This window comes from Lissotriton vulgaris, unplaced genomic scaffold (genome assembly GCF_964263255.1).
Source record: "Lissotriton vulgaris unplaced genomic scaffold, aLisVul1.2 SCAFFOLD_2535, whole genome shotgun sequence".
Lineage (NCBI taxonomy): Eukaryota > Metazoa > Chordata > Amphibia > Caudata > Salamandridae > Lissotriton > Lissotriton vulgaris.
This window is the reverse complement of record NW_028241413.1, coordinates 57,911-82,286: the sequence shown is the minus strand read 5'-3', so window position 1 is coordinate 82,286 and position 24,376 is coordinate 57,911. Positions and strand designations below refer to the sequence as shown.

Sequence of the window (24,376 nt, the reverse complement as noted above, 5' to 3'; positions counted from 1 at the left end):
AGGTTGCATGAAATGAACCATAACATCCCGAACACCTGCTGGCGCGAATGTGGACTGACTGGCACGCTTACACACATATTATGGGACTGCCCCTTACTAAGTCCTTACTGGAAGGCGGTTCTAGATGAGATAGACCAGTGCTTTAACATTGAATTACCCCGCTTCCCCGCCTATGTCCTGCTAGGATTACCTAATGGCTTGATGTACCCACTACGTTCCAGGAGGGGCAGACAGATAGCGATCGCTTTGGGCTCGGCGATCCAGAATATACTCATATACTGGCGTACCGCCACCCTTCCTACCACCATAGGCTGGCTGCACAGATTATGGCACGTTCTGGGAATGGAGAAGCTGTCCCTCACGGTGGCAGGCAAGGTGGATAGATTTGAGGACCTGTGACAACCTTTCCATACTTTGCTACAGTCGGAATTCAGAGAAATTACTTGTCCCCGATATCTTAGGCTATTGAGACTGACACCCCTGATTGCCTAGTTGACTTGGGGGGAGGACACGTTGGGAGGTGTGGATCCTTCACGAAGGCAGTGGACGTGTAGGACATTCGCACAGCACACGGGGGGAGGAGGGTGGGTGGTTCGGGGGGAGGGCGAGGCGGGGGGGACTTGGGGGGGTTGTTAGTTCTGGGATTTGTCATCATGGCGCTCGTGCCTAGATTAAGGTTATCCAACTGCTCAATCAATCAATCAGTGACACTTATAAAGCGCGCTACATACCCGTAGGGTCTCAAGGCGCTGGGGGGGGGGGGAGCCGCTACTGCTCGAACAGCCAGGTCTTCAGCTTCTTCCTGAAGGAGAGGTGGTCTTGGGTCAGGCGCAGGTCGGTCGGGAGGGAGTTCCAGGTCTTGGCGGCCAGGTAGGAGAAGGACCTTCCTCCTGTGGTCGCTCTTCGGATGCGGGGGACGGCGGCGAGGGCGTGGTTGGCTGATCGGAGGTGGCGAATGGGAGCGTAGAAGTTGACTCGGCTGTTGAGGTAGCTCGGGCCTTGGTCGTGTAGGGCTTTGTGTGCGTGGGTGAGGAGGCGGAAGGTGATTCTTTTGTTGACGGGGAGCCAGTGAAGGTCTCTCAGATGTCCGGAGATGTGGCTGGTTCGTGGGATGTCGAGGATGAGTCTGGCTGAGGCGTTCTGGATCCGCTGGAGTCTCTTCTGGAGCTTGGCGGTGGTACCGGCGTAGAGGGCGTTGCCGTAGTCCAGTCGGCTGGTGACGAGGGCCTGGGTGACGGTCTTCCTGGTCTCGGTGGGGATCCACCAGAAGATCTTCCGTAGCATGCGTAGGATGTTGAAGCATGCCGAGGAGACGTTGTTGACTTGCCTGGTCATGGAGAGGGAGGAGTCCAGGATGAAGCCCAGGTTGCGTGCATGGTCTGTCGGTTTGGGTGCGGTGCCCAGGGCGGGAGGCCACCAGGAGTCGTCCCAGGCGGAGGGAGAGGAGCCCAGGATGAGGACCTCCGTCTTGTCCGAGTTCAGTTTCAGGCGGCTGGTCGTCATCCACTCGGCTACCTCTTTCATCCCTTCGTGTAGGTTGGCTCTGGCGGCGGTGGGGTCGTTGGTCAGGGAGAGGATCAGCTGGGTGTCGTCGGCGTAGGAGATTATGCTGAGGTTGTGTTTGCGTACGATGGCCGCGAGGGGGCTCATGTAGACATTGAAGAGGGTGGGGCTCAGAGATGATCCTTGGGGGACGCCGCAGATGACTTCGGTGGCCTCTGACTTGTACGGTGGTAGGCGGACTCTCTGTGTTCTTCCGTCGAGGAAGGAGATGATCCATTCCAGCGCCTTGTCCTGGATTCCGACGTTGCTGAGGCGCCGTACTAGGGTGCGGTGGCAGACCGTGTCGAATGCCGCGGAGAGGTCTAGGAGGACTGCTCAGATGGTGATGTAATGTAGGGAATTCTGAAGGCGCATCTAGAGCAGGTACTTTGCAATCCGTTATTACGATGGCTGTATTCACTGTCTGTATTGTTTTTCCTTGTTTCTTAAACTGCAATAAAATACTTTAAACCTAAAACAGGACTGTTCCAAATTAGAGGAGAAGTGGAGCTCTAAATTGGGAATGACGATCTATCTAGATCAGATTGCTCACTCTCTCCCAAAAATTACCTATTTGGTTCAATCCGCTAGCTTACGATTGCAACAATTTAAAACCTCCTGTTTGCTGTACCATACCCCGGAAGTGATTCTTAAATGGTCTTCAAACGCACTATATACCGACCGAACCAAATGCCCTAAATGCGATACGGTGGGCGTTAATATAGAACATATGTTATTTTTCTGCCCACTATTGAATGACTTCTGGCTTAATCTGGATAAAGCTCTGAAATTAAAACTGGTAAGGCCACCATTACTTACAGCTCCTACCGTACTTTTAGATATACATAGCACTACCTTACCGCAACAGGCTTTAATCACTATTCTGCTATCCTGTGCTAAACTAACGATAGCTAGGGCATGGATATCGCCACAGCTGCCACATATTATGCAGTGGTGGTCTTTGGTCAAAGAAATTCATAGCATGGAAGTGGGAATAGCCCGAATTAGGGGTACCAGGTCTTTGACAAAACTTGAGAAAATTTAGGGCAACTTTATTTAAATTCTTTTATTTTTTTTTCTCTGTGAAAGGGATTTTTCTTTCAAGATGGTATGAATTTTCTGTTTAGCATTGTATACTTCTTTTCATTTTGTATTTTTGTCATTCTGTACATACACATATATATATTGCTGGTATATTTGTAATGTTTTTGTTTAGCTTTCACTTTGTGCTGACAATAAAAATAATTAAAAAAAAAAAAGTAAACTACAACCTATTTATAAAATTAGGAGTGTGGCATATGTGAGGCAAGTTCCCTGGGAGCATTATTGACGGCTATTCCATTGAACATTACCCCTTTGATATGACATGCCCTCAAACAGCCAAGAGTGAAGAGAAAGCAATATAGTTTATAATAAAAGAAAAGAAAGAAAAGTACCAATTACTAGAAGAAAAATTAATAAATAGATGAACAATCCTCTGTATTAGCTCATCAGGTTACACAGCAAACAAGAGTCTGATGAAAGAAAGCAGAAAGAAGGGTTCATTATTATAATGATTAATATCTCCTCCCACCTCAAAGCCCTACACTGCCTTCCCATCAGCAAATGATGCCAGTTGAAACTGATCACCCATGAATACAAAGGCCTCCACAAGAAGGGTCCAGCCTACTTAATCCATAAGGTGAACTTCTACCAACCAACCCACAAACTTTACTCCTAATCCCTCTTCTTGGCCCACACCTCCCGCATCCACAGAATCAGGGGGATGGCTGTGCCTTCTCACACCTAGCGGCCAAGTCCTGGAACAGACTCTACCCTGCAGGAATTCAAGAAGGACCTTAAGACCTGGCTCTTCGACTATTTCATCACAGAAGCAGCATCCCCGGCACCTTGATACCATCAGGGGTGATAAGCAGTGCTTTACAAATCCTATTAGATATGATTTGATGTATGATGATGGTAATCCTACGGATCGTTATCCAGACATGGCTTACCGTGTCTCTTCAATATCCTTTATTGTATCAGGCAGCTCCACGTTGAGAGTCTCAGGAAGTAAAAAAGCGACCAAGCCACAGACAATGGCTACCGAGCAGTAGATCACTTGTGGCAGAACCTTCCATACTTCATCCAACAACAGGATCAGTGGAGCCAGGGCCACACCGATGCGGGAAAGAAATAAGTTGTACCCAATGCCATTTTGCCTGAAAGTACAATGTAAAAAATAGACTTGAAGCCTTAGAGAACCATGTACAGACTGAAACAGTTCACATCATACTTGTGTTCTGAAGCACTGTCAATGCACTTCAGACATTATCCTCTTGATCCTTTCTACCTGAGTTGTTTGGTTTTTGCTTCAGAAACACTAACTGAACCTTGTGCTGAAAAAGGGAAGAAGTATATATGTTCTGCTTCCATTCAGGTTAAATGTCAAATATTGACTTTGGTGAAGTAAATTAGAGTGATAAATATAAATAAACAACGTCTGTCCTACCACTCTTGTCTTTTTACCCCGCTGCTCAGTTTACCCACTTTAACATGCACATTATTCTGTTCTATAAATTTTTCTTATTTCATTGCTCCTTTTTGGTTTAATGCATCTTATTCATTTTTTTCCGACTCTTGGCAAGTAGCGTGTGTATATCATGCCATGCATTAGTTTTAGAAAAATAGCAATTCTGTTTTTTGCTAACAGACCTTGGATCTCATTATTGCACATGTAATAAAGTCCAGTTTTTTGGAGGCTCATTCGCCTCCAGATCATGCAAAGTTATTTTTGGCAAGTTTATCACCAAAAGCTTTTTTCACTATGCTTGTGTCTGTCCTACGAGAAGAAAAAAAAAAAAATCTTAACTTTGCTAACTCTAGTTTAGGGGAAACTATTAGATTAATTCAAACACTATTTTTAATATCTAAAAGTCTGTGGGGAAGTCAGACTTGTATTAAATATTTCCTAAAAGTAACTGTTAGAGCATTGAAACATGTACATCCAGTACCAATACACTGATGATACAGACTTGGACTTGACAGTCTCCTCTGCTTAAGACATCCAGAAAATTAAACCTTGCTTGCATAGGAGTCAGACCTGGATGTTCTGTACCTACCTGAAGCTCAACGCAAAAAATGCATAATTCCTATTAATTTCCTAGAACAATAATTAATATATAGTGCAAACCTGGCTCAATGACATGAACCTTGATGGCTTTGAACTCCAACTTTCACTGACTGTCAAGTCACTTGAATTCACCCTAGAGACCAAACACACCTTCTAGGAACACATTGGCAAAACTGTTGTATTAATTTTATTGTTGTCCCCCTGTGCCTTGCCCACTCCGCTCTCCGCTTCCTGCCGCCGTTCACGCAGCTACGCCCCCTTTTGTTTTGTGTCCTCCCCATTCCCGCCTCCCAGCTGCTCCTCCCTCCCACTTAGCCATAAATGGTGACCGCGCGAATGCGCAGCGGTCACGCGCAGCGGGAGCGCCGATTGTACGCCGAAGGTGCTTCAAAGGCAAGCCCGTCTGCGCCCATCCGCGCCTAGACCGTGCCCAGCTCCAGGACCCCTGGCCCCCACCGATGCAAGACGACCCAACAGACCTACGACGCCACGGCCCTCAACGCACTCAATGCCGGCCGGAAGCCCAACTGCTGCTGGGCCGCCCCGAAACGCATTCACGGACCCTTCACCTGCACAACCTGCAAGTTCACCTGCCTCCGAACCTGCACCGCGCCCGCCAAGCCAAACTCCAGCAGCGACCTCAAGTGCATCCTGCTCAACACCCGCTCCGTCCACAGACATGCCGTGGAACTCTGGAACCTCCTCGACACAACATCACCAGACATTGCCTTCCTCACTGAAACATGGATGAATGCCTCCTCAGCCCCCGACATCGCCATCGCCATCCCGGATGGACACAAGATCATCAGGAGGGACCGCGTCAACCAGACCGGAGGAGGCATCGCCATCGTACACAAGAACACCATCCGCATCACAACCAACGCCAACGACACCTTCGCCACCGCCGAGCACCTCCACTTCCAGATTCACACCGACTCAAAGACGACCCTCAGAGGCACCCTCATCTACAGACCACCGGGACCACGCACACAATTCAGTGAAGACATCACGGACTTCATCAGCCCACACGCCCTCCCCTCCGCCGACTACATCCTCCTAGGGGACCTCAACTTCCACCTGGAGAACAACAAGGACCGCAACACCGTCACCCTGCTGGACAACCTCGCCAACCTCGGACTCAAGCAACTGGTCAACACCCCCACCCACTACGCCGGCCACACACTTGATCCCGTCTTCTCATCCAGCAAGCACATCACCTTCAGCCACTCCACCGGACTCCACTGGACTGACCACAACTGCGTCCACTTCAGCTTCAGAAAAACCACAACCCACCACCACCCGCAACAGGTTCCTCACAGGAGCTGGAGCAAGATCACCGCCGACCAGCTCACCACCTCCCTCAGCCAGAACCCACCTGCCAGCACATCGGACCACAACGAAGCAGCCCGCAACTTCACGCAGTGGCTGACCGCCTGCGCTGATGACCTCGCACCACTAAAGAACCCTCCCAGCAGACCCAGAAGCAAGAAGGCCCCCTGGTTCACCGACGAACTCAAGGACTCCAAGAAGACCTGCCGCACCCTCGAGAAAGCCTGGCTCCTCGACCAGACCACTGACAACATGACCGCCCTCAAACACGCCACCCGCAAGCACCACCAGCTCATCCGCACCACCAAGAAGAAATCACTGAAGGAGCGACTGGACTGCAATGCCCACGACAGCAAGGAACTCTTCAGCATCGTCAAGGAGTTCTCCAACCCCAGCACCGGCAACAACGACATCACCCCTTCACAAGATCTCTGCGACTCCCTCGCCTCGTTCTTCCACCGCAAGATTGCAGACATCCACAACAGTTTCGGCGCACCATCCACGCACCCAACCGTCGAACCAACGCACCCCAACGCCACCCTCCGCACCTGGACCACGGTGACCACCGAAGACACAGCCCGCACGATGAACACCATCCACTCCGGTTCTCCAACCGACCCCTGCCCCACCACGTCTTCAACAAGGCCGACTCCACCATTGCACCCCAACTCCGAGACGTCATCAACACCTCCTTCAACACTGCCACCTTCCCGGAGAGCTGGAAGCATGCCGAGCTCAGCGCCCTACTGAAGAAACCAACAGCAGACGCCACCGACCTCAAAAACTTCCGCCCCATCTCGCTCCTCCCTTTTCCTGCCAAAGTCATCGAGAAGATTGCCAACAGACAGCTTGACGCCTTCCTCGAAACGAACAGGTCCCTTGACCCCTCGCAGTCCGGTTTCAGAGCCAACCACAGCACCGAGACCGCCCTCATCGCAGCCACCGACGACATCCGAGCCCTGCTCGACAATGGGGAAACAGCGGCACTCATCCTCCTGGACCTCTCCACAGCGTTCGACACTGTCTGCCACCGCACCCTAGTTCAACGCCTCAGCAACACCGGCATCCAAGAAAAGGTACTGAAGTGGATCATCTCGTTCCTCGCCAGAAGAACACAGAGAGTCCGCCTCCCCCCGTTTCGATCCGAGGCCACCGAAGTCATCTGCGGCGTCCCGCAAGGATCATCACTCAGCCCCACCCTCGTCAACGTCTACATGAGACCTCTCGCTGTCATAGCACGCCAACACAACCTCAACATCATCTTCTATGCCGACGACACCCAGTTGATCCTCTCCCTCACCAGAGACCCCGACACCGCCAGAACCAGCCTTCACGAAGGGATGAAAGACGTCGCCGAGTGGATGAAGAACAGCCGCCTGAAACTGAACTCAGACAAGACGGAAGTCCTCATCCTGGGACCATCACCCTCCGCTTGGGATGACTCCTGGTGGCCCACAGCCCTGGACACCGCCCCCAAGCCAACAGACCACGCACGCAACCTGGGCTTCATCCTGGACTCCTCCCTCTCGATGACCAGACAAGTCAACGCCGTCTCCTCATCATGCTTTCACACCCTTCGCATGCTTCGCAAGATCTTCCGATGGATCCCGACCGAAACCAGGAAGACGGTCACCCAGGCCCTCGTCACAAGCCGACTGGAGTATGGAAACACCCTATACGCCGGAACCACAGCCAATCTACAGAAAAGACCCCAACGTATCCAGAACGTCTCCGCCCGACTCATCCTGGACATCCCCCGACGCAGCCACATCTCCGGCCACCTGAGGGACCTGCACTGGCTCCCCGTCAACAAGAGGATCACGTTCAGGCTCCTCACCTACGCACACAAGTCTCTCCACGACCTGGGCCCCAAGTACCTCAACGACCGCCTGACCTTCTACACGCCCACCCGCCAGCTACGGTCTGCTAGCCTCGCCCTCGCCGCCGTACCACGCATCCAAAGAGCCACCGCCGGAGGCAGATCCTTCTCCTACCTGGCGGCCAAGACATGGAACTCCCTCCCCATCCACCTTCAGCTGACCCAGGACCACCTCGCCTTCAGGAGACAACTCAAGACCTGGCTGTTCGAGCAATAGCGGACCCCTTCCCCCAAGCGCCTTGAGACCCTTCCGGGTGAGTAGTGCGCTATACAAGTGTTATGATTGATTGATTGATCGAGGCACTCGCCCGGGATCTGCTTGTCATCCAGCCACGGCCTATGCCCGTGAAGATTGCCACCATCGATGAGGGGCTGGACCTCCAGAGGTACGTGGGGCAGATTTGACTCTGCACCCAGGTATAGAAGCAGAGGCACATAAAGCACTTTAGCGCCCTGACCTCGTGCCTGTGACTTCCTCTTGAGGGAAATACTGGACGCACCATGATTCTATCTCTGGGGGCACATACAGATATAACTGGCCATTTATAAATACACCGACCAGTGGAAAAAAGCAAGAAGCGGTGTGAAGCCAATAAGATAAGTATCAAACATGCCTGGGATTATTCTTCAAGGTTTACTGACACGCGTGCAGCCCGGGACCGCAGGAATGCTGCTGTGGGGCTGGGGACTCTCCGAGGGCGGCCCCCCTTTCTCCACCCCCCCATATGCTGAAAGATTGCTTGGGGCCTCGAATGGGTGGCGGAATGACCTGAAAAACACTGCTGCGGGGGACACATAGCTGCTGTTGCAGTATGGACCTGAGCCTTGGGGCCAGGGGCTCTCTCCGCTTGGGCTTTGTTCGGTTACGGTCCCTACTGACTGCTTTGAGCCTGCTGGTTCACTCCGGTTCTGCACACCACACCGAAGGACCTCACACGCCCCATATCTGCAGCGGTGTGGGGATAGCTGAACCAGACACGGCTGACGGACCCCCTGCCTTGTGCTCTGCTACCAAATCACGCGACCCAACCTTTAGCGATGGGGAAGCCAAACGGACGCCAGCCAAAGCTGTACTTTGAAGCGCGGAAGGCCACCCGCTCGCAGGCGGACCAGGAGGACAACCCCCAGGCCCCCTCCACTGCAGACTTGAAGGAGCTCCTTCTCATCATGCAGTCCAGCTTGACCTCCATCGAATCGAAGATGGATTCCATGAACGCTAGGCTGGATGGGGTCATGCATAGGGTGGTCAAGCATAAAGACCGGCTGCCGGAAGCGGAGCGCCATATTTTAGACCTAGAGGACTTCGCCATTGCAACCACGTCCCGAACATCAGACATGAAGAGGGTCCTCAAGGTAATAGCAGCCAAAAATGAGGATTTAGAATCCCACTCTCGCCGCAATAATCTCTGTATACTTGGTGTGGCTGAGACGACAGCTACAGGGCAAATGGACGACTATGTTGAATGTCTCTTCATAACGCTGTTTGGGAAGGAGGCCTTCTCGTCTGTTTTGGTGGTGGAACGGGTGCACTGCTCACTTTCTGCATGGCCTGTCCCAGGGGCTACTCCCCAGCCAATCAAAGCTAGGATACTCAATTACCGGGACTGCGACACCGCCTTTCGCCTGTCAAGAGAACATGGGCAGCTCCGTGTTGAGGAATGGAGGTGTCCCTCTACCCTAATTTTACTATGGCAGTGCAGGAACAATGGAGGAAGTTTCTCCCAGTGAAAAAGAAACTGCAGCAGCTCAATCTGCCTTACGCTATGCTCTTGCAAGCATGGTTTAATATCATGCACTCGGGGAAACAGGTATTTTTTAACACCCCACAACAGGTGCAGGACTTCCTTAAAAGTCTGCCAAAGCAGCCGGCGGCCCGCGCCTCTCCTCCCCACCCCCCGGACGAACACGTTGGCACCTCCGACATAGAATGAAGTAACGCCGCACTGGATCTGCACCACTCGCTGTTTTGTAGACAGGAACTTGCCGTCGCAACATGCCCCTTCCTGCAAGCATCCTTTCTGCCTTAACTGCCGTGAGCAGAAGGGGAAAGCTGAGGTAAAGGCATTGAGAGGAGTGGCCCCCGTTGACTCTGGATCCGGGCTCTCCCCGTTGCCTAGCGATGCTGGGACTACAACGCCCTGGACGAGACTGACTTGGTAAGTTCTCTGTCCTATTATTGTGACCTGCAAGCTGGTAATGACAGTATCCTGGAGGACTCCTATATCCTTGAAATGGTCACCTATTAAGCCATAAGACTTAAAACGTCCACTGGCATGAGCTGACCCTATACTGTTGCCCGAACGCCCTCGCTACTGCGAGGAGGTGTTGGCTGCCCTCTGAAACCCACCCACCCGGTGAACCCTTACTACTGTTTGTATTTAGGCTGAGGTGAAAGGGATTTGAGGTTTTTGATCTTTTTCTCTCAGTATATATTGATTTGTTTGAAGTTATGTTGTCTCTTGAGACGCAACACAACGGGTAGGGGGGATGGTAGGGGGCCACGGTTAGGTTTGAGCTGCTGGTGTGGGAGGGGGGAAGGTGGAGGTTAATTGCTTGTCACAGAACTGTACAGTTTATTGAATTGCCACACAACACTGGTCATCTGTATTTACAAGTTAACTGGATACGTGACTGCCACCTAACACACATCGTTCATGAAGATATGCTCTCATGTCAGCCACCGTAAATGACCCCCCGACCCATCCAACATACCAGTTCCTCACGTGGAATGTGCGGGGTCTGGATGACCCGCGCAAGTGCCACCACATCTAGACCATCACAATATACATTGTGCGATGCTGCAGGAAACCCATTTTAATCTTAGCATCACCCCTACATTCGCCTCTCAATGGGCTAGCTATATCAGCTTATCTTCCTACTTCTCGAATGCCTGAGGCACATGCATTCTAGTGAGGACATCTCTCCCCTACACTCCTATAGGGTCTATGACAGACAAACAGGGCCGATACTTTATCATTCGGGGAATATTGGCTACACAGACTTTTACATTTGTCTCCTGCTATGGCCCCAACTCCGACGATCCAGAATATTTCTGGATACTCTGGGGGAAAATCCTGTAAATAGGCTCCACACACTTGCTATGGGGAGGAGACCTAAATGTCACCATTGATCCTGCACTGGACATCTCACACCCACAACCACACCACTACTCCAACTCCCAATCCACTTTAAAGCTATTGCCACTGACCATGGGCTAGTAGACACATGGTGACATATGCACCTGTTACAGAGAGAGGGTACCTGCTTCACTAAGGCCCGCGCTTCCTGGTCCAGGATAGATGCATGGCTGCTCACTAAGGGACTCATACCGTGGTTGACACATGCACGTCATCTCCCTCGCACTTACTCTGACCACTCCCCGGTGCCCGTTGCTCTTACCACTCCACATGAACGATCTCCATTCTTGAACTGGTGTCTGAATCCCCATTCCCTGCTTGACTCTGTCATTAAGCAGGAGCTTGAACAGGAGATCACAGACTTCTTCCTGCACAATGAAAACTCTGTGATGGACTATGTCATGATTTGGGAGGCATTTAAAGTCACCATTCGTGGCCTGTGCACTGTCAAAAGTAGGGGAATCTTGAGGGACATCAGGGCCAGGATACGTCGGCTTGAGGATGACCTCAAACATATAGAGGCCCAAATGCAGACAACCCGACGCCTGAGCTACAGGCACAATTTAGAAGCATGCTAGATGAATATCAAGATTCAGCCGAAAGCGAGTGTAAGTTCAGAGGAAAATACTACAGGGCACAACAATATGGGTAAGGTGACAGATTGTGGAAGGTGTTGGCATCCCTAATCCGTCCCCAGCGGTTTTATAATATGGTTCTTGAAATTGAGGATGAGGATGGCCAGACACAGGGATACGGAGAATATAGTTGCAACTTTCCTGATGTTTTGCAAGAGTCTATATAAAGCTCAGAGGGACCAATCCACTGAGTTTGACTCCTTTTTTGAGGACACAGCGATTGCGTGGTTGGGGGATGGCTAGCGGAAATTTCTTTTACAACATCACGAAGATGAAGAGATGGTGACGGCCATAATGCAGTAGGCATCTGGGAAAGCACCGGGCCGGATGGCCTCCCAGCAGAATTGGATAAAACCTTTCATCACCGGCTCATTTCGGCCTTGTGACATGTCTTCGAGGAAGCTAGGGAGTCCGGGATTCTTCCCCCTCTATGCGAGAGCACGTATAATCTCCATACCCAAGCCAGGAAATCTGCTACGGTTTGTGACTTGTACAGACCCCTCTCCCTAATAAACGTAGATGCGAAAATCCTGTCTAAACTAATTGCTAATCGCATCAGCCCTCTGATGACTGCATTGGTCCTATCGGACCACTCGGACTTTGTGCCCACTAGAGGCACCTCCCACAATTTGCAAACATTGTTTGCGCTACTGCAGGACGTAGATCCGGAGACAAACGCTGCAGCCGTATTCCTAGAAGCCAATAAGGCATTTGACTCCCTGGAATGGGACTACCTTGCCTTTGTGCTGCAACAAATGGGGTTACCCCCCTTTCTGGCCTGGATCAACCTGTTGTACTCAGGTCTGCTGGCACGGATCCTCATTAACGGGATGCAATCGACCCCCTTTGGGATAACCAGAGGCACCCAACATGGATGCCCGCTGTCACCCCTTCTATTTGCCATTGCCATCGAACCACTGGCGGCCAAGGTTAGACGGCACCATCGAGAGTACGCCCTGATCTACCCGGAAAGACAAATTTTAATATCATTGTATGCAGATGAACTGACCTTATATCTGTGAGACCCCGTAAGTCTTAATCCAATCCTCTTAGTGCTGATAATGTTCGGCAGACTGTCAGGGATAAAAGTGAATTGGGGGAAGTCCCAGATATTCCCCCTGACTGACTCTACCCCGCGTTTTGAGCCTGACTATCCACTCGCCTGGTGGGCAGACTGGGTCACATATTTGGCCATTCATGTCTCCCGTTGCCGGGAGGACTTGATGAGGGACAATTATGATAGCCTACTAGACCAACCGACGGACAAATGTACGATGCCCCTATACATGGCTGCTAGAGTGTCTTTGATCAAGATGGTGATCTTACCTAAGCTTCTCTACATTTTCTCTAACATACCTTACGCCCTGAGTCGCTATTTTTTTAACAGTATCAAATCACAAATGATCAGATTGACAAGGGGCAAGAAGCAGCCCAGATCCTCATGCATCCCTTTGATGCCAGAGGTTTTGAGATCCCTGACATCGAGCCATACTTTATCTGTGATAAACAGATACGAGCAGAGTATGGGGCAAAAGACGACTGCACTGATCTCCTGAGAAAGACAGGCAATTGAAAAACAATGCCTGTTCTGAACAATTGAAAGAATATCCGTTATCAAAAATTAGAGAGGTCAATTAATGCTCAACGACGGGAATGGCATGAGTCAGGACTCATCTCTGACCATGAATACTGTTACCTACATGCGCATGACTGTAGATATACGTGCATATATATACTCCCCAAAATTCATAAAGGGGGAGCCTTTCCACTAGGAAGGCCCATCATTTCGGGGAATGGTAGCCCAATGGAACATCTTTCAGAGTACGTAATTGGGTTTTTACAATCACTAGTTAAGAACTTGCCGGCATATCCCAAGGACAGCAGAGATGTCCTCTGCAAGCTTGAGGATTTTGTAAGGACAGGAAAGACCTTATGTTTGTAACAATGGACGTAGAAAGTCTATTTACGTGCATTCACACGGACCGTGGTATAAAGGCTCTTAAACGTTTCCTTTATAAAAGGGATGCAAAGCATCTTGAGCATACTACGATGCTTCTTGAGATGTCCCGCATGATACTTGACATGAATATTTTCCTACATGACAGAACTTGGTTCCTACAAAAACAGGGGACAGCCATGGGATCCAGGTTCGCTCCATCTTACGCAAACCTCTTTATGGGTTTGTATGAGATTGAGCATGCCTGGGGACCAGGCTCCAGGCAATGGAGTGATAACATCATTTTTATACAAGATATATTGATGATATTTTACTTATTTGGAATGGTACTGAAGAAGATCTGCTGCCATATTTATCCTATCTTATCATAAACACCTTTAATGTGAGATTGACTTCCAAATACTCAAGAGACCATATTGAGTTTTTGGATCTTAAGTTGTATATCCATTACAATAAGATTCAAAGTGATATGTTTAAGAAAGAAACCTCTTGTAACAGCGTCTTACACGCCAAAAGTGCACACCCTAGTACAACCATAAATGCCATCCCGTATGGAGAGATGGTTTGCGCCAGATGAAATTGTAGCCAGGATAACACCTTTCTGGCTAACATTGGAAAGATAAAAAGGAATTTTAAGCATCGAGGGTACTTTGATAATTGCCTTCAAAAAGCTGAGACCAGGATTATGAGGACAAATAGGTCAAGCACTCTCACCCAAAAATGTAAAGCATGAAGGAATAATGAAAATGAGAATGTTGTGTTAATAACACTATATAATGTCCATAGTCATCATATCTATAATATTTTATGAAGACACTGGCACCTCCTAAAATCAGCTCAGATGCCAACAGGTACCTTTTCGGATAAACCGAAAGTGGTGTACAAGTGGGGAAAGACATTAAAAAAATATGCTCTGCTCTAGCTATGTGAAAAATGAAAACAAGGTGGGATCACATGGCTACCGAAAAAACCTATGGGCTTCTTTGTGTGCGGATCATGCAACATTTGTCAATTTGGCAAGCATAAGATATCGGAATTGTAATATAATACGGAAAGGCAATTTAAAATGAACACCTTTTTAAACTGTAACACCACCTTTAACGTATACGTTATTCGGATTGAATGCAATACAATCTATGTTAGCAGCAGTATCCGCAACTTAAAAACGCATATTCAGGAACATGTGAGGGCGATAAGGAATAGAGACAATAGATATCCAGTCTCTAACCATATGCATGAAACACATCCAGAAAAACAAGGCATATGGTTTCATGCAATTGACCATATAAAAGCTCCAGAGAGGAGCGGGGACACAGTGATAATGTTGCGGCAAACTGAAGCCAGCTGGATCTGTCTCTGCAGAGCTATAAATTTATGAAATGTTTCACTTTTTGTGAGTGATTTGTTTGTTATTATCTGGTTCATGCCTTCATATGAGTCCTGTATGGCCCTGTATAGCTGTTATTGCGAAATGAAATCCGTAATGATTAATCATTGTTTCATGGGAATTTGTTTTGTGATATGACTTAACCTGGAAGAATATTTACATTCATATTTTCCCCTTTTGTGGTGCTGATTTACTTTGTTGGAGTTTTTATAAGAATGAATTTGTTGAAAAAACGGGTAAAACCCTTTTTCTTTGATGGATTATAATTTTAAGGACATTTACCGTGTACATCGTTTCTGCAGAAAATTGCTTTTAATTTGGTGCGGAAACCGCCATGTGAATAACCATAATGAAATCAAACTAGGTTTATATCTGATCGTACAAATAAAGGATAGCTTTATGATATCTAAATTATTTAGAGATCCAGACATGTATAAATCTATCCTTTCGCCCTATCTTGGGCGTTTTTTAAGCTTCAGTTTTGGCCCAATCTAAAACAGTCACGATTGCGTTCCTTACACTTGTGCCCTATCCAAAATGGTGGCGATTAAGCTTAGCAATCTCAGTAGGTACAAGTTCCCTGTGCGTGTGCTAACTGGCTCTTATAATTATTTTTCTTTGAAAATGCTGGGGACTTCAACCTTGGTTTATATTAATGGTGGGCGTAGTTCGCGAAGTAGTGCTACGCGAAGCTACGCGAAGTGCACTTCGCACTACGCAAACTTCACGTAGCACTACGCAAGCTGCATAGTAGCATGTTCGTACTGTGCAAGATGTGTTTTCAATTATTGCACAGTGCGGACAAGCATCCGGCACTGTGCAATCATTGAAAACGGCATCTTGCACAGTGCGAGCTGTTGTTTTCTGCTGCTCGAGTAGATTATTACTAGAGCTGCAGCTTTCTCAATGCAAACTGGTAGTTTCTCATAGAGAGCAGTCGCGAGCATGCGCAACCACTCACAATAAGAAACCTTACCTCCCCACATTGAGAATCTCGCCGGGATGTCATTTTGCTTGCTCGCGGTCGCGAACATGACGTTCAGTACCGCGAACAAGCAAAAAATGAACGCTGCACTACGCGTGTTCGCACTGTGCTACGTGCAGCTCGCGTACTGCAAAGTTGCGCAAACTTCGCAAACTCCGCAAGCGTAGCGTAGTGTTTCGCCCAGGGTTAGTTTATATTGGGCAGATGCAATTTTGGACACCTTTTGAGTAGCCGCAAAATATTTTTTGAAAACATCGACGATACTGACATGAGATAACGTCTTTGATTTACATTAAAAACTATTAGGTTTTGTTCACATTACAGTAATTTTCAAACATGGAATATCTGACGATTTGCACACGTCCTTTTAATATGATTGCGAATGTTTTCATGACGTGTATACAAACTATTTGGATAAACCTGACAATAGTAAGGTTAGGATATTCGTACATGTTGAGTATCTGTAATGTACAAATAAATGCTATTAATATATACCTTTTATAATATACTGCTCCTTTAACTAAGGCTTTGTAATGGACAACATTAGTATTTTAACATCTTACAAGATGGCGCTCAAAACGGAATCGGCATTAAGTACGCATGATAGTAATATCTCTCAGGTGTGAGCCCGAGTGGGCTATTGAAGCGCCATTTCTCATACACAGCACTAGCAAGCCAAATGATGCTGTGATGCTTTTACATTTACATTTACATTTACATTTACATGCTGGAACGTTGGTCGGCAAGAATGCTGATTTACGAGTAAGTTCTGGGGACTTGAGTAGGACTTAGTATAATTATTTCTTATAGTAGTTGCTTAGTGCTATGTACTTGCTTTTCTTTTTTTTAAAAAAAACCTTCAAAAAATCTTACTATGTCCCCGTAATTTAATATACTCAATTTGTGGTCCTTGTTTAACTTTCGGTACGGGGCCATTTCTTTGGAGGCACGCGCCAATTTTTAAAGATGGCGCTAGCTGAAGAATATAGAGTCACCTGATTTAAAAATCTTTAGTAATGTGTTTCCTATTGTCTAGATATAAGTTTTATGTATTTACCGTTTGTACAAGGGGTGTTCAACAGTATGCCATTGGTTTTTTCTATATATTTTTTCTATATTCTTTCGCTCAAACTTTGAGCTAAACTGCAAGTTTAAGCTAAATTACGGGTTGCGGTCTATTCGCATATTAAAATAAGATGATACTAGATAGAATGTAATCTGTGACTCTTTTCAATATTTTAAGTCCTGACAAAGTTCATGTCTACATCAAGTCCAGACATGAACTTTGGACTAAACAGTAAGATTAAGCTAAATTACGGGTTGCTGTCTATTTGCATATTAAAATGAGATGATCCCAGATGGAATGTAATCTGTGACTCTTTTCAATATATCAAGTCCAGACATGGACCTCAGTTATGCGAATATATGCCTACAGGCTACCTCTAACTCTGTGCTCATTTCAACCACTTTTGCGTCGCAATTATGGACCTGTACCTGGTTACCTGGCAAACCGGTTGCCCTTTAAATCGGAGTTGTCTGTGCAATTGGTTTAAATTATAAATGCTGCTTTGTATTCGATTCAGAAAAGGGGGTGGTGATGAACAGAGTGTCTGAATTAAGCAGACCACTCTTACCCAGTCCAAAGATCAGGGCTTGATCCATCACCGTTTTTTAGCTCACTGCACCATCCCAGCTCAGAACTTGGCTATATGCAAATTAGTCTGACCCTGGCCCAGTGCATCATGGGAACAGGGCAGACCAAACTACCAAGCCAATTCTTATACTGGGAAGGAAACAAGCTACCGGGGACCGGTTTCTGGCATTTCAGCCGTCTTCGGCCCGGCTTGCTTGAATCCTGATGGTGCAATGAGCTAGGGACTCACATCTGAGTATACCCTTCCACGCTTATGGTGGACAAAAATGATTCAGAAAAGGGGGTGGTGATGAACAGAGTGTCTGAATTAAGCAGACCACTCTTACCCAGTCCAAAGATCAGGGCTTGATCCATCACCGTTTTTTAGCTCACTGCACCATCCCAGCTCAGAACTTGGCTATATGCAAATTAGTCTGACCCTGGCCCAGTGCATCATGGGAACAGGGCAGACCAAACTACCAAGCCAATTCTTATACTGGGAAGGAAACAAGCTACCGGCGACCGGTTTCTGGCATTTCAGCCGTCTTCGGCCCGGCTTGCTTGAATCCTGATGGTGCAATGAGCTAGGGACTCACATCTGAGTATACCCTTCCACGCTTATGGTGGACAAAAATGATTCAGAAAAGGGGGTGGTGATGAACAGAGTGTCTGAATTAAGCCGACCACTCTTACCCAGTCCAAAGATCAGGGCTTGGTCCATCACCGTTTTTTAGCTCACTGCACCATCCCAGCTCAGAACTTGGCTATATGCAAATTAGTCTGACCCTGGCCCAGTGCATCATGGGAACAGGGCAGACCAAACTACCAAGCCAATTCTTATACTGGGAAGGAAACAAGCTACCGGGGACCGGTTTCTGGCATTTCAGCCGTCTTCGGCCCGGCTTGCTTGAATCCTGATGGTGCAATGAGCTAGGGACTCACATCTGAGTATACCCTTCCACGCTTATGGTGGACAAAATTGATTCAGAAAAGGGGGTGGTGGTGATGAACAGAGTGTCTGAATTAAGCAGACCACTCTTACCCAGTCCAAAGATCAGGGCTTGATCCATCACCGTTTTTTAGCTCACTGCACCATCCCAGCTCAGAACTTGGCTATATGCAAATTAGTCTGACCCTGGCCCAGTGCATCATGGGAACAGGGCAGACCAAACTACCAAGCCAATTCTTATACTGGGAAGGAAACAAGCTACCGGGGACCGGTTTCTGGCATTTCAGCCGTCTTCGGCCCGGCTTGCTTGAATCCTGATGATGCAATGAGCTAGGGACTCACATCTGAGTATACCCTTCCACGCTTACGGTGGACAAAAATGATTCAGAAAAGGGGGTGGTGATGAACAGAGTGTCTGAATTAAGCAGACCACTCTTACCCAGTCCAAAGATCAGGGCTTGATCCATCACCGTTTTTTAGCTCACTGCACCATCCCAGCTCAGAACTTGGCTATATGCAAATTAGTCTGACCCTGGCCCAGTGCATCATGGGAACAGGGCAGACCAAACTACCAAGCCAATTCTTATACTGGGAAGGAAACAAGCTACCGGGGACCGGTTTCTGGCATTTCAGCCGTCTTCGGCCCGGCTTGCTTGAATCCTGATGGTGCAATGAGCTAGGGACTCACATCTGAGTATACCCTTCCACGCTTATGGTGGACAAAAATGATTCAGAAAAGGGGGTGGTGATGAACAGAGTGTCTGAATTAAGCCGACCACTCTTACCCAGTCCAAAGATCAGGGCTTGATCCATCACCGTTTTTTAGCTCACTGCACCATCCCAGCTCAGAACTTGGCTATATGCAAATTAGTCTGACCCTGGCCCAGTGCATCATGGGAACAGGGCAGACCAAACTACCAAGCCAATTCTTATACTGGGAAGGAAACAAGCTACCGGGGACCGGTTTCTGGCATTTCAGCCGTCTTCGGCCCGGCTTGCTTGAATCCTGATGGTGCAATGAGCTAGGGACTCACATCTGAGTATACCCTTCCACGCTTATGGTGGACAAAATTGATTCAGAAAAGGGGGTGGTGGTGATGAACAGAGTGTCTGAATTAAGCAGACCACTCTTACCCAGTCCAAAGATCAGGGCTTGATCCATCACCGTTTTTTAGCTCACTGCACCATCCCAGCTCAGAACTTGGCTATATGCAAATTAGTCTGACCCTGGCCCAGTGCATCATGGGAACAGGGCAGACCAAACTACCAAGCCAATTCTTATACTGGGAAGGAAACAAGCTACCGGGGACCGGTTTCTGGCATTTCTGCCGTCTTCGGCCCGGCTTGCTTGAATCCTGATGGTGCAATGAGCTAGGGACTCACATCTGAGTATACCCTTCCACGCTTACGGTGGACAAAAATGATTCAGAAAAGGGGGTGGTGATGAACAGAGTGTCTGAATTAAGCAGACCACTCTTACCCAGTCCAAAGATCAGGGCTTGATCCATCACCGTTTTTTAGCTCACTGCACCATCCCAGCTCAGAACTTGGCTATATGCAAATTAGTCTGACCCTGGCCCAGTGCATCATGGGAACAGGGCAGACCAAACTACCAAGCTAATTCTTATACTGGGAAGGAAACAAGCTACCGGGGACCGGTTTCTGGCATTTCAGCCGTCTTCAGCCCGGCTTGCTTGAATCCTGATGGTGCAATGAGCTAGGGATTCACATCTGAGTATACCCTTCCACGCTTATGGTGGACAAAAATGATTCAGAAAAGGGGGTGGTGATGAACAGAGTGTCTGAATTAAGCAGACCACTCTTACCCAGTCCAAAGATCAGGGCTTGATCCATCACCGTTTTTTAGCTCACTGCACCATCCCAGCTCAGAACTTGGCTATATGCAAATTAGTCTGACCCTGGCCCAGTGCATCATGGGAACAGGGCAGACCAAACTACCAAGCCAATTCTTATACTGGGAAGGAAACAAGCTACCGGCGACCGGTTTCTGGCATTTCAGCCGTCTTCGGCCCGGCTTGCTTGAATCCTGATGGTGCAATGAGCTAGGGACTCACATCTGAGTATACCCTTCCACGCTTATGGAGGACAAAAATGATTCAGAAAAGGGGGTGGTGATGAACAGAGTGTCTGAATTAAGCAGACCACTCTTACCCAGTCCAAAGATCAGGGCTTGATCCATCACCTTTTTTTAGCTCACTGCACCATCCCAGCTCAGAACTTGGCTATATGCAAATTAGTCTGACCCTGGCCCAGTGCATCATGGGAACAGGGCAGACCAAACTACCAAGCCAATTCTTATACTGGGAAGGAAACAAGCTACCGGGGACCGGTTTCTGGCATTTCAGCCGTCTTCGGCCCGGCTTGCTTGAATCCTGATGGTGCAATGAGCTAGGGACTCACATCTGAGTATACCCTTCCACGCTTATGGTGGACAAAATTGATTCAGAAAAGGGGGTGGTGGTGATGAACAGAGTGTCTGAATTAAGCAGACCACTCTTACCCAGTCCAAAGATCAGGGCTTGATCCATCACCGTTTTTTAGCTCACTGCACCATCCCAGCTCAGAACTTGGCCTTATGCAAATTAGTCTGACCCTGGCCCAGTGCATCATGGGAACAGGGCAGACCAAACTACCAAGCCAATTCTTATACTGGGAAGGAAACAAGCTACCGGGGACCGGTTTCTGGCATTTCAGCCGTCTTCGGCCCGGCTTGCTTGAATCCTGATGGTGCAATGAGCTAGGGACTCACATTTGAGTATACCCTTCCAAGCTTATGGTGGACAAAAATGATTCAGAAAAGGGGGTGGTGGTGATGAACAGAGAGTCTGAATTAAGCAGACCACTCTTACCCAGTCCAAAGATCAGGGCTTGATCCATCACCGTTTTTTAGCTCACTGCACCATCCCAGCTCAGAACTTGGCTATATGCAAATTAGTCTGACCCTGGCCCAGTGCATCATGGGAACAGGGCAGACCAAACTACCAAGCCAATCCTTATACTGGGAAGGAAACAAGCTACCGGGGACCGGTTTCTGGCATTTCAGCCGTCTTCGGCCCGGCTTGCTTGAATCCTGATGGTGCAATGAGCTAGGGACTCACATCTGAGTATACCCTTCCACGCTTATGGTGGACAAAAATGATTCAGAAAAGGGGGTGGTGATGAACAGAGTGTCTGAATTAAGCAGACCACTCTTACCCAGTCCAAAGATCAGGGCTTGATCCATCACCGTTTTTTAGCTCACTGCACCATCCCAGCTCAGAACTTGGCTATATGCAAATTAGTCTGACCCTGGCCCAGTGCATCATGGGAACAGGGCAGACCAAACTACCAAGCCAATTCTTATACTGGGAAGGAAACAAGCTACCGGGGACCGGTTTCTGGCATTTCAGCCGTCTTCGGCCCGGCTTGCTTGAATCCTGATGGTGCAATGAGCTAGGGACTCACATCTGAGTATACCCTTCCAAGCTTATGGTGGACAAAAATGATTCAGAAAAGGGGGTGGTGGTGATGAACAGAGAGTCTGAATTAAGCAGACCACTCTTACCCAGTCCAAAGATCAGGGCTTGATCCATCACCGTTTTTTAGCTCACTGCACCATCCCAGCTCAGAACTTGGCTATATGCAAATTAGTCTGACCCTGGCCCAGTGCATCATGGGAACAGGGCAGACCAAACTACCAAGCCAATCCTTATACTGGGAAGGAAACAAGCTACCGGGGACCGGTTTCTGGCATTTCAGCCGTCTTCGGCCCGGCTTGCTTGAATCCTGATGGTGCAATGAGCTAGGGACTCACATCTGAGTATACCCTTCCACGCTTATGGTGGACAAAAATGATTCAGAAAAGGGGGTGGTGATGAACAGAGTGTCTGAATTAAGCAGACCACTCTTACCCAGTCCAAAGATCAGGGCTTGATCCATCACCGTTTTTTAGCTCACTGCACCATCCCAGCTCAGAACTTGGCTATATGCAAATTAGTCTGACCCTGGCCCAGTGCATCATGGGAACAGGGCAGACCAAACTACCAAGCCAATTCTTATACTGGGAAGGAAACAAGCTACCGGGGACCGGTTTCTGGCATTTCAGCCGTCTTCGGCCCGGCTTGCTTGAATCCTGATGGTGCAATGAGCTAGGGACTCACATCTGAGTATACCCTTCCACGCTTATGGTGGACAAAATTGATTCAGAAAAGGGGGTGGTGGTGATGAACAGAGTGTCTGAATTAAGCAGACCACTCTTACCCAGTCCAAAGATCAGGGCTTGATCCATCACCGTTTTTTAGCTCACTGCACCATCCCAGCTCAGAACTTGGCTATATGCAAATTAGTCTGACCCTGGCCCAGTGCATCATGGGAACAGGGCAGACCAAACTACCAAGCCAATTCTTATACTGGGAAGGAAACAAGCTACCGGGGACCGGTTTCTGGCATTTCAGCCGTCTTCGGCCCGGCTTGCTTGAATCCTGATGGTGCAATGAGCTAGGGACTCACATCTGAGTATACCCTTCCACGCTTATGGTGGACAAAAATGATTCAGAAAAGGGGGTGGTGGTGATGAACAGAGAGTCTGAATTAAGCAGACCACTCTTACCCAGTCCAAAGATCAGGGCTTGATCCATCACCGTTTTTTAGCTCACTGCACCATCCCAGCTCAGAACTTGGCTATATGCAAATTAGTCTGACCCTGGCCCAGTGCATCATGGGAACAGGGCAGACCAAACTACCAAGCCAATCCTTATACTGGGAAGGAAACAAGCTACCGGGGACCGGTTTCTGGCATTTCAGCCGTCTTCGGCCCGGCTTGCTTGAATCCTGATGGTGCAATGAGCTAGGGACTCACATCTGAGTATACCCTTCCACGCTTATGGTGGACAAAAATGATTCAGAAAAGGGGGTGGTGATGAACAGAGTGTCTGAATTAAGCAGACCACTCTTACCCAGTCCAAAGATCAGGGCTTGATCCATCATCGTTTTTTAGCTCACTGCACCATCCCAGCTCAGAACTTGGCTATATGCAAATTAGTCTGACCCTGGCCCAGTGCATCATGGGAACAGGGCAGACCAAACTACCAAGCCAATTCTTATACTGGGAAGGAAACAAGCTACCGGGGACCGGTTTCTGGCATTTCAGCCGTCTTCGGCCCGGCTTGCTTGAATCCTGATGGTGCAATGAGCTAGGGACTCACATCTGAGTATACCCTTCCACGCTTATGGTGGACAAAATTGATTCAGAAAAGGGGGTGGTGGTGATGAACAGAGTGTCTGAATTAAGCAGACCACTCTTACCCAGTCCAAAGATCAGGGCTTGATCCATCACCGTTTTTTAGCTCACTGCACCATCCCAGCTCAGAACTTGGCTATATGCAAATTAGTCTGACCCTGGCCCAGTGCATCATGGGAACAGGGCAGACCAAACTACCAAGCCAATTCTTATACTGGGAAGGAAACAAGCTACCGGGGACCGGTTTCTGGCATTTCAGCCGTCTTCGGCCCGGCTTGCTTGAATCCTGATGGTGCAATGAGCTAGGGACTCACATCTGAGTATACCCTTCCACGCTTATGGTGGACAAAAATGATTCAGAAAAGGGGGTGGTGGTGATGAACAGAGAGTCTGAATTAAGCAGACCACTCTTACCCTGTCCAAAGATCAGGGCTTGATCCATCACCGTTTTTTAGCTCACTGCACCATCCCAGCTCAGAACTTGGCTATATGCAAATTAGTCTGACCCTGGCCCAGTGCATCATGGGAACAGGGCAGACCAAACTACCAAGCCAATCCTTATACTGGGAAGGAAACAAGCTACCGGGGACCG

At 48.5% G+C, this 24,376-nt stretch overlaps 1 long non-coding RNA gene across 1 annotated transcript in view; it reads right to left on the bottom strand.

The window, feature by feature from the left end:
• LOC147671302 (uncharacterized) overlaps nt 1-24,376 on the bottom strand; it is a 57,062-nt gene that overhangs the window by 7,129 nt on the left and 25,557 nt on the right. Inside the window, exon 2 of the long non-coding RNA XR_015303636.1 lies at nt 3,537-3,743. This is a non-coding gene — a long non-coding RNA (uncharacterized LOC147671302). The remainder of the gene's footprint in view (nt 1-3,536; nt 3,744-24,376) is intronic.